The following is an 11,668-nucleotide window of genomic DNA, read 5'->3' as shown; positions in this document are numbered from 1 at the left end:
GCTCCGAGGCAGCCGCGCGCCCCGGCGCCGCGCCCGGCCGGGAGCCGCCTGTTGATCGCCGCGCTCGCCCGGGCCACGGCGCCGCCCTGCTCGTCGGCCCCGCTACTTCGGGGCAGACGGACTGACGGCCCGCACCGCCCGCTCCGGGATGGGCGCACGCACGGGTGAGCGCGCCGGGGGTGGGTGGGGGCCCCCCGGGAGAGGTGCCGTCTGCAGCCCCCAGGCCAGCAGCACCGGGCGGCCGCGCCCTCCCTGCCCGCGGGAGGATGCTGTGCGGGGTCAGCGCTCAGCCGGGAGGGCGCGCGGAGCCGGCACCGCCTCTGGCCTCCTCCGCTCGGCCGGCGGCGCGGAGGAAAGCGCGGTGGAGGGCTGCGCGGGAGGGAGGAGCCCAGCGGGTGTGGGTCCCACGCGCTGCACTGCGGCTCCGCAGTCTCTGCATCCCCTGCCGCCGCAGGGAGGGCGCGGTCTCTGTCCGCCCTGAGCTGCGGTGCCGGGTGTTTCCACGCTGGGCTTTGTTCCCCGCTTCTCTCCTGTGAACATTTGACAAGCTCCTGGAGCCTAATGCCTGCCACTGCAGCGTTAGATCGGGCGGCGGGGAAGGGTGGACTCCGGCTGGAGCTGTCACCCGCAGGGTGTTTCAGCCTCCGAAAAAGCAGCGTTCCGAGAGCGGCCTGATGCAGGTCGTGAGACTCTTTTTATTTTTATTTTTCTGGTTTAGGTAATGTTAGCATGTGCTCCCTTGAGTCTTCCTAAATTTTCCTTGTTGACCTGCAGGAGTGAAAATTGGTTTTTAATAATAACAATGACAATAATGGCTCCTAATGGGAATTTTTGAACTGTTCAAAGATAGGAAGGTGATGCAGGCAAAATGCGAATTAGCAACGAAGGCTGTGAATGCTACGGGCTTCCTCTTGCCTATTAAACATCGGGATCACCAGGTCCTTGGGAAGGGAATGAAAAGAAGGTTGGAGCAGGTATCATAAAAACCCATTTCCCTAGCTCTGCCATTAAGGAGCTGAGGAACCCTGGGCAAGTCTCTTCACCCTCTTTTAACCTCTTTCTCCATGTAAAACGGGGTATTCCGCCTAAATGATTTCTAAACCTCTGTTCTTCCAAGGCTCTCATATCAAGAAACTAAGGAGAGGAGGGTGCGTCTGTTGAACACCATTATAGAAAGCCTGACACTGACAGAACAGGAGGTTTTACCTAGTGAGGAAGAAAGATTTTTCAGGGTTTAGGCAACTTGATTTTTTCAAAACTAGAACTGGTTTTCTCTACTCTCTGCAGTCTAATCCAATAAATCATGCATTACAACTATTTTAATTTTTGTGAATTACTATAAATATGTAGACAACAACGTGCTGTGGATTTTCTGTGTTTGTTTTTAATTGGCTGAAGGTGAACTGATGGACTCATCAGGTAGAGTGAGAATGTAAATGGCTCCCCAGGGCCAGGCGGGAGCCCTCAGAGGTGGTGAGCAAGGAGGAGGGGAGGAACCGCGGAGAAAGTAACCAGAGAGTTCAGACACTGAGCGCAGGGAGGATGGATACTGACGGGTCATTGTGTGAATAATAAATACACAATACAAGGAATGAGAGAATCAGAAAACCAGCACTCTGCAGCTCTAATGTAACTGATTACATTACATCAGGCAAGGATTCATCCACAGATGACAAAACCTTTGAGCCAGAGGTTGTTGGGGAAGAGGATTTTGAATTATTTCAAAGTATCTTGCCACATATTAGCTAGGGAAAATGTGTCCTTACAATAGAGAGATGAGAAAGTCATCACCTCAGCTGAATGATCAAGCATACCAACAAGTACCATGAGTCTCCTGTTGGGTTATGCAATAAGGTGGTCATAACTCACCTGCTTAATGTTCCTGCCAAAAAGGTGGTGGGGTCAGGGTATTGTAGATTAAAATATTCAACTGACTTAACAATAAATTGGGATGTGTGAACTTTGGATCCTAAATCAGAAAAAAAAAAAAAAAAGCTATGATTGATGAGTTGGAGACAATTGAAGAGATTTGAATATGGACTACATATTAGATAAATACCATGGAATTACTTTTCATTTTCTTAGGTGCAGCGATGGTACGGTGGTCATGTAGGACACTGTCATTTTCTTTTGAGATGTAGGTATTAGAGGCAAAACGGCATGACATCTGCAACTTCCAGCCCGTTCAGGGTAGGGGGAAGTAAAGGGTTGGGGAGGAAGCTGGAGAATGTGGCAAAATGATGACAGTGAATCAAAGAGAACGGTATATAGGTGTTCTGTTCTTTTACCTTTTCTGTAGATTTGAACTTTTTAAATTAAAAATTGGGGTGATCAATAAAATAGATAAGCAAACAGAGGGAAAGGATCACAGGACAGTGTGGACATCTGCAGTGAATCTGCAGGGAACTCACAGTGAGTCTGTGTCTCACTGCGCTCACTCAAGATTTCAGCCCTGTTGGAGGAGTGAGCGGGGTCAGGGGAAGTTCTCTTTCTTGCTTTGTCTTAACTACTATCAATCATTTATTCTTAAGACACCCCATCCCCTAATTCCAACCTCAAATTCTGAAATTTCCATACCTTAGAATTTCTAGCCCTCCCCACAAACCATCCTGAAAGCGCTATCCCTTTTCTCTCTGAGTTCAAGATCTGCGCCTCTATAGCAGGAAGTTCTAGGTGCTGGTTCTTTTTATTTTGAATTAGGGGAACATTGGAGGAAAAACAGACCCAGCTTTCTGACAGAAGTTCAAGGATTTCCTCTTGTTCGCTTTATTTGTGAATCACATACAACCAAATGTTTCCTTATAGACTATAAGCGGCTCAAAGGAGCTCATAGAAGGCAAGTGCAGAAGAGATTTCCTATTACCAGACAAGAAAACAGAACCAATTCTTAAGATATAACACTTTAATTTTATACTGAATCTTTTGCTACAAGGATTTTTTCCTACACACACACACTCATATGCTTTTATGTTTTGCCCCCCTGGTTTGGCACCAAGGCTATCCCATCTCTTTCGTGTGTATCATCAGTATTCCTGGGTTTCCCTGGTGATAGCTGAATAGAAAGGGAATGAGAAGGTCAGCCCTAGGACTTTGGGTAATAGGAGCTCATAAAACAAGGCACAAGACCAGCTGCAGCAAGACAGGATGTGAGGAGTAAGGAGCAAATCTGAGGTTTCAGTCCAGTGAAAGAACCAAGAGGCCTCTTGTCAGAGCAGAGGGAGGGTTCCGGAGTCCAGGGAGCTAGGCGGCTGTTCAGCCAATATATGCAGGGTCAGCCACCCCTCTTGTTTATAGCCGCCATCCATTCTGATGGCCAACGCCCATTTTGTACCAGTATTAAATATTTTGCATATCATCTTGATAAGCAGTCATGAGTCAAAGGGCACATAGCACCTGTAACCCTTGACAAAGCTTTGATCAAAACCAAACTGGGAAACAGATGCCAGAGAGGGAGAGAAGATAGGTGAGTCAAAGATTCATAAGCAAACGGAAGCCAGCTTTTGTCAACAAACAGTAGAGAACCCTTGATACCAGTCAGGAAATGAGAAGCCCATAACTTCCCAAAGCCAAGATGAGGGGACGTAGCTAGAACCAATAGACAGCTGGAGACGCAGACACCCAAGTGGAAGGCAAGGAGATACGCAGAAGTCCAGAAACAGGAACTCCTTAGAAAGCAGAGAATAGGGCCAGACAAGGGGATAGGGCAGCGACAGGGAGTAGGACCTGCCAAGAGAATTAGAAGCCAGGTGGCGGTCTGAGCAGACAGTGAGATTTCCATGCTAGAGCCCTTCTGCCCCCGCCAGGAAGCTTCTTGGCAACTTCCTACCCAGGTGGAAACCTATCTCATACTTTGGCCAGCCTCCCCATGGCAGCTCACTATACCTGGCAGCGCTGACCCAGGGTTCCTATAGGGTGCTGCCTCTCCACGTTCAACAGATCCCGACAAGGATAATGGAGGGAACAAACAGCCCATGTAGAAGACTGCACCCAAGGACAAAAGAGAAATGGCTTTGACTGAGGGCTCGCATGTGTTAGCAGCTGTTCCTGGTAGATACGTCACCACATTAAACATCACCTCCACCCTCTGAGATAAATACTGCTCTGCCTGTTTCACCGAGGATGAGACAGAGACTCGGAGAGGCTGTCACTCGCACATGAATTGTAACCATCAGATCCAGGGCTAGTTGACTCCAAGGCCTATGCTTTTTGTCTTTTGTTCTCTTCTGAACCTGGAGGGAGTGGTTACTGGTGGGCACACTGTTTTAAAAGGAGACTGTTTTGAGCAGTTTAAGTTATGGCCACGTTTGTGTTGTGAGATGGGACAGCTTTTCATTCTGGAAGATCTATTCCTCATTCTCCATTCAGCTTGCCACTTCCAATTGCTTTCTCATATTTTTTGCCTGAAATTCCTCCTTATCACACCCCATTCTCTGTCCCACATCTCCTGCACAGATTTCTGAGGCTATGGCAAGAGCTACTCGGTTATTTAAAAAAAACAAACAAAACAGACTTGAAAGAGCCATCTTGAAATAGCTAGGCTATTTCAAGACACAGGCTATGTGTTTTGTACACATCTTTGTATTTGCCTGCAGCTAGAAAGAAATTAAATATGTAGGATTACTGCATGTTTTGATAACTAGTGGGGAGCTACTTTATAACACAGGCAGCCTAGCTCGGTGCTCTGTGATGACCTAGTGGGGTGGGATGAAGGGGTGAAGAAAGGGGTATATATATATATATATATATGTATGTGTGTGTGTGTGTGTGTGTGTATAACCGATTCATTTTGTTGTACAATAGAAACGGACACAAATTGTAAAGCAATTATACTCCAGTTTTAAAATTCCTGTTTTGTTTTGTTGGAGGATATATTGATAAGCTGATTTTTTTTCTAATTTATTAGTTTTAGGAAATGTAGATTTGGCTCTCTTGTTCAAACTGGTTCACTCACTGTTTAAAGATTATTATAAAATATTGAAGATACATAATAAAGAATAATAACTTCTCACACACTGACTTCCCCTCTTGGGATGAAATCATCATCAGTGAGGTGGAAGGTCAGGTTGTCCTTTCCCAGCCAGATCCCCCGCCCCTCCTTCTGAGATGTCTGTCCTTTCCATGTGTTGTCCTTTGTAGCTTTCCCAGATACATATGTACTCCTAAGCAATTCATGGCAGTTTTACCCATTTAAAAAACTTTTTGCTAGGTTTTACAAGTATTTTTTGTTACTCTTCTGTAAAAATGGGTCTTTGGTTTGGAGCAGGCTTATTAAACAGGGCTGAATGTTTTAGGTTTGATTCCAAGTCTGCATGGAGGTGAGGCCAAAATTTGGGCACTTTGTGTTGTTTCTGATTTTCCTCTTTCATACCAGTTATGAAATACATATAAAGTAAGGTAGCGGAAGAAGAAGTAAAGAAAGCCACACTCCTTGTTCTCCTTCTCAGGGTTCATGTCTCTGTTAGGAAGAGTTATTGAAGGGCCCACGTCGCCCTTCCTTCAGCTCCGTCCTTGCTCCTGTTTTCTGTTTTCTAACCTTCTTGGTATGCATGTGCACCTGGACTCCTGAAAGTGCTGCTTGGCTCTTGCTTCACTCCAGTGTGCCCATTAATCTCTTGTTGCATGCTGAGAGCTCCCCACGGGACAAGCACTCTGCCAGAGGTGAGACTGCAGTGATGTTTGGAAGCTTTCCACTGTGGCATCACTAACAGGAGGAGAGGGCAAGTGTGAACACTCGGTGCCCTGGGTAGGGGCTAAAGCAGGCCATCCTTGAGCCAGAAATCTGTGATTTGACTTTAAAAGCTGTGTGAATAATATGTCCACATACCTCTATATTTGTTATTAAAAATAAAACCAGCTTTCCCCCAAATCTTCAAAGTTGTGCTTTAGGAGGGTGCATTATTTTTTTTTTCTCTCTTCTGGCTTTCATGCCCTCCTGATGCACTAGTGCAACACGTGCAGTTTGTTTTAACAGGGACTGTTACATAGTATTAACATGTTATTGTAACTACTTAATTAATGTCTCTCCTTCTGCCAAACTGTAAGCTCAGCTCCTGTACAAGATATCATCTGTTTTGTTCCCTGCTCTTGTCCCAGCAGTGAAAAAAGGTGGGCTGTCAGTAGATATTTGTTGAATGAATCTACAAGAGACCCGGGAATAGAAAGAATCATGACATCATCCCTGTCCTCTAGGATTTGGCGGTATAGTTGAATTTAGGGAACAGAGCAACTGTTCTGTGCTTAGGTGGCCTCAGAAAGTTCCATGACAGAAAGTGGAGGCTGTGGATATGGTGGAATGAGTTTTGAACCAACAGGTCACTTCACCTTTCTGAGCTCATTTCCTTCATTTGATATTTGTTGGATGCCTATCCTGGGTCAAGACCTGTGCTGGGAGCCAGGACCATAACAGTGACTAAAACAGATACGGTCCCCACCCTCACAGAGCTTATTAAAAAAGACAGAGATAAAACAAGCAGTTGTAATAAAGTCAAGAGAGCTCTGAACAAGGGGTGTGCCTTGGGGTGGGGAATGACTCAGACCTGCCTGGGATTACAAACAAGGCAACTTTGAGGAATTGAAGCTTACATTCATATTTATTTTTTAATTGGAGTATAATTGCTTGACAGTGTCCGTTAGTTTCTGCTGTACAACAATGCGAATCAGCTATATGTGTGCGTGTATCACCTCGCCTCCCTGCTGAGCTTCCCTCCCACTCACCCCCCCATCCCACCCCTCTAGGTTATTACAGAGCACCGAAATGAGTGAAGCTTACTTTGAGACTGGAAGATGAGCTGAGCTGGCTAGCAGTCAGCCAGAGGAAGAAGGGGTATGAGTGGTCTGAGCAGAGGAAACAACATAAGGCGTGATCCAGGAGTTGGAAGTAGTCCAGCAGGCTGGAGCCAGGGGAAGCTGAGGGGTGCAGTGCAGGATGAGGCTGATGAGGATGACAGAGGTTAGACTGTGGGTCTGAACCTTATCCTCAAGGCAAAGGGAAGCCACAGGAGGATTATAAGTAACTAGGGCAGAATTGTTTAAAAATATCACTTTGGCCATTTGTATGAAGAATTGATCAAAATGGACTAAGACTGGATGTGGAAGTGCAGCTGAGTGAAGCAGATGGATCCTCAACATGTTTAGGTTTAAGGACTGGACTGATGAATGGGGAGGAGACAAGGAAGAGGAGATGTCAAGGATGGTTCCCTGCTTTCTTGGCTAAATTTCTGAAATTGGAAATTCCAGAGGAGGAGAAGCTATTTGGCAGGAAAGATGATGCAAGTACTTCTACCATTTGAGATGCCTGATTCAGTGAAGTGGAGATGTTGGTTCAACAGTGGGAATACATGGATCTAGTCCTCAAGGAACAAAGTCTTAATCAAAGAATGTGGATCATAGTGAGAATTTTAGAGGGGACGAGTTTCTCCCAGGGAGAATGTGCAGTGTAAGAAAAGAAATGGTAAGACAGGATCTTGTAACATGCCAGGACTTAAGGCAGAGGAAGAATTGCTGAAGGAGACCAAGAAGAAGTGGTCGGAGAAGTAGGAGAAAAACCATCTATGTTGCTGGACTGGATGTCCCTTCAGGCCTCACTCAGCCCGACATTCTGTGGTCCGCAGAGCTGGGACCTGAGCCAGGTCTCCAAAGCAGAGCGCGTGGATAGGCCATGAGAGCAGAGAACAGCATTCCAAGTGACATTACAGTATCAGCCAAGGTCCCGACAAGAAACAGAGGACACACTCAACTGAGTAATTTGAGGGAATTTAAATAAAGATCCTATTTACAGAGTTGTAGGGAGGGTGTAAGGAGTCCAACAAGGCGGAAATCTGGCACCAGCCACACAGGGACCCTTCATCACCCCCAGGCCTCAAGTCAGCAAGGCAGGGGTGGGGGCAGCCCTAGAGGGAAGGCTTGCTAGTGGGCCACTCTCTCTTCTGCACCAGCCTCCCTCCAGTTTCCTGCTAGTGCCTCCTGTTGGCCAAACGAGTCACAGAGCTAGGAAGCCTGATGATGCCGTGTAAATACATCACCTTCCTGGGGCACAGAACAGTGCCGGGAGTGAAAGGGGAGGGGAAGGGCAAACGAGATGTCCAGAAAAATTATCTGGGAAAATGGAAGTCCATGAATAAGGGAGTATATTAGTGTCCTATTGGAGCTGTCACAAATGCAGGAGGCTAAAACAGCACAAATTTATTACGGCATTGCTTAGGAGGTGGGAAGTCCAAAGCGGGTTTCACTGGGTTAAGCTCAGCATGTCAGCAGGGCTGCATTTCTTTCTGAAGGCTCTGGGGAGAATTCATTCCCCGGCTGCTAGAGGCCGTACACATTTCTTGGCTCTTGGCCCCTTCCTCTCTCTTCAAAGCCAGCAGTTGCATCACTCTGTCCCTCTGCTTCTGTCATCACATCTGATTCTCCGACTCTTCTACCTTCCTCTCCCATCTTTTAAGAGCCGTTGGGATTACAGTGGGCCCACCCAGATAATCCAGGGTAGTCTCCCTAGTTTACGATCCTTGATTTAATCACACCCAGTCCTTTTTGCCATGTAAAGTAACATCCCAGATTCTGGGGATTAGCATGTGGACATCTTTAGGGCACCATTATTCTGCCTACCACAGAGAGTGAATAAACCATTTTGGCTGGATTGGAGGGCTCCCTTAGGAAAGTTATGAAGAAAGAAAATACAAAGTACAGACCAAAGCCAAATAGTGGGAGCTTGGGATGCTAGGTTGTATAAATTTCATTCTGTAGACAAAAGGGAGCCATTGTAAGTCCTTAATCAGGAAAATGGCTTGTTTGCAGTGTGAAGAAAGACGATCTAACTATGGTACTCTGGTGGCTTAGAGGGAAGAATAGAATCCTTTAAAAAGGCAATGAGGGTACTCCAAGTCCAAAGGAACAAAGATCTAAAACAAGACTGACAGAAAAGGATGATGTGAAAAGTATCATGCAGTAAGAATCCAGTGGAAGTGGTAACCAGTGAGACAGGGTGGAAAGGGAGGAAATTCAGCTGATCAGAGTTTTGGAAGTGAGTGGTAGATTCAGCTTCCCAGGTGGCTCAGTGGTAAAGAATCTGCCTGCCAGTGCAGGAGATGCAGGAGATGAGGGTTCAGTCCCTGGGTTGGGAAGATCCCCTAAAGGAGGAAATGGCAACCCACTCCAGTATTCTTGCCTGGAGAATCCCACTGACAGAGGAGCCTGGCAGACTATGGTCCATAGGGTCACAAAGAGTCGGACACGACTGAACGACTGAACATGCACACGAACACATATGCACGATTGGTAAATTAATGGTATGATCAAGAAAACCAGAACTAGTCTGTTTCAGGGGAAGGTAAGAAGCTGGGGTATACTTGTAGAATTCTGGACCAGAACTACAAATAGAATCTTATCTAAGATACCATCAGTCATAAAATATACCAATATTTTACATAGCACTGTGAAGAAAAATTATGCCAATTATTGTCTTTATTTTTTTTCATCATTTGTCTACATCGCACAGCATGTGAGATCTTTTTCCCTCCGCCCCACCCCCCATCAGGGATCAAACTTGCATGCCCTGCATTGGAAACATGAAGTCTTAACCACTGGACTGCTAGGGAAGTGCCCATGCTACCAAATAAAATGTGACCCTTCTTGGGAATTCCCTGGTGGTCCAGTGGTTAGGACTTGGTTCTTTAACTGTCAGGGTCTGGGTTCAGTCCCTGGCCAGGGAACTAAGATCCTGAAAGGCATGGCAGCATTGCAAAAAAGAAAAGTGATCCTTCTTAAAAATGTATTTTTTACTTTATTGAAGAGCTGTTTTAGATTTACACATAGTTTTTTGAATTGACATTCAACAAATTGCACATATTTGAAGCAAAAGTTTGATGAGTTTTGACAAATGCATATACCTATGAAACCATTATGAGAAACCCACCAAATTTCTTCATGCCCCTTCATACTCCTCTTCCCCTCCCTACCTCTCTTCTATCCCTAAGCAACTACTGATATGCTTACTGTCATATAGATCAGTTTACATTTTCTAGAATTTTAGACAAATGGAACCATGCCACATACATTCTTTTTGGTGTGGCTTCTTTCATTCAGTATAATTGTTTTGAGATTCATCTATGTTGTTGTGTGTATCAATAGTTCATTACTTTTTATTTCTGAGTAGATTCTGTTGACTTAAAAAATACTCACAACCTAAAAGTTGAGAGTTGTGTTATATTCAGTGGGAATTTTTAGGATGTCAAGCCTGGGAGACAGCATCTCAAGTAATCCTGAGAGACCACTTTGAGGAGGCAAATGGGGGTGGCAGATTATATAGAAGTTTTGCAACAAAGGGCAAGTAATCTGAACATCAGAAGATTATTGTTAATTAAAGGGAAACCAGATATCTCAAATTAAGGAACTTAGTGGTTTTCTGTGTATGGGAAGATGCAGGAGTCTGGGCTCACTGAAATCATTCCTTTGATATATACCTCCCCTCTCTGGGGCCAGTATCCTGTGTTTCACATCCTGGCTTTCCTCAAGGCTTACTCTAGAGCATGACTGTGGTCTGATGGCTGCTAGATGGCAGGTATTCTTTCCTTCCCAAGTTCCTTTGGGGCTCAGCATTGGTGGTGGCTGCAATCACTGATGACTGTGAGATCCTTTGTTTGGCAGGAAATATTCTGCTTCTCAATTCCATTAGGTGGATGTACCACAATTTGTTTATCTACTCACCTACTAATGATCATTCAGGTTGTTTATGGTTTTGGCTATTACAAATAAAGCATCTACAAATATGCATAGTTAAAAAAATCATATATCACCTCTGTGCATACATAATAAGGGAAAATGGAAATGAATTGGTTAATAGTCTTAAAGCTTCTTCATGCTCAGATTCCAACTTTCTGAATCACTGGTCTTTTCCACACAATATCTCCTCCATGCCATGAAGAGTGGTAATTTTTTAAATTTTAAATAAATGGTAAATTATTTAAATTAAATTTTAAAAACCTGTAAAAGATCTAAAAGCCTTTGATGTTGGCTCTTAAAACTTATGATAAGTTTTAAAAGAGTGTTTCACTCTTTTAAAAAGTCCCTGGGACATTTTGCAAATCCCTGACACCCCTTTTGCTAGTTTTGAAGCTGTTGCTTTTCATATTTATGTATATATAGGCATGGCAGATATGACTTCTTGACCACTGCTAGGTCACAAGTAATTGTAGGACCATCAGTTGTGGGACAGGCCTCAGTTTCCAAGTGTCAAATGTGAGAAACTGTGTGTCTTAGAATCTATTCGACAGGGTAGTTCAACCATTTCACTTGATAGCTAAGAGCGTGGCAGGCTGAGATTCTTGTCCAGACTCACATAATAAATTAGTGGTAGTTGGGACCAGAAAACAGTGTATACAGTCCAGTTGGTTTCTCTGACTTTAGTAGGATAGGGTTTTTCTGTTTGTTATTTTTTTTACTGAAATATTGCAATTGAAGTTTAAAAGAAGGGAGGCTGGTGGAACAGAAAGAGAGTTACGTTGGATATGGAAAAGACACCAAAATAGAAAACCAAAAACCAGTACATGGTAAACAGTAGAAATAAGAAGAGAGGAACAATATTCCAATAGCTCTTAAGTGGCCCACCCACATCCAATCTCTTTCCATAACAACCTGTTTTTCATTCTTACCATTTGAATTATCTCACTGAAAACAA

General features: G+C 44.7%; 1 protein-coding gene across 1 annotated transcript in view; it reads left to right on the top strand.

Moving 5' to 3' along the window:
* The first annotated feature begins 29 nt into the window (after positions 1-29).
* The window catches only part of TMOD2 (tropomodulin 2), a 58,500-nt gene continuing 46,861 nt past the window's right edge, over positions 30-11,668 (top strand). Inside the window, exon 1 of the mRNA XM_069596513.1 lies at positions 30-164. The gene's annotated coding sequence lies outside the window, so the exon portion shown is untranslated. The remainder of the gene's footprint in view (positions 165-11,668) is intronic.

This window comes from Ovis canadensis, chromosome 7, assembly GCF_042477335.2.
Source record: "Ovis canadensis isolate MfBH-ARS-UI-01 breed Bighorn chromosome 7, ARS-UI_OviCan_v2, whole genome shotgun sequence".
In the NCBI taxonomy this organism is placed as follows: Eukaryota; Metazoa; Chordata; class Mammalia; order Artiodactyla; family Bovidae; genus Ovis; species Ovis canadensis.
The sequence above is the reverse complement of the archived record's forward strand: the minus strand, read 5'-3'. Positions and strand labels throughout refer to the sequence as shown.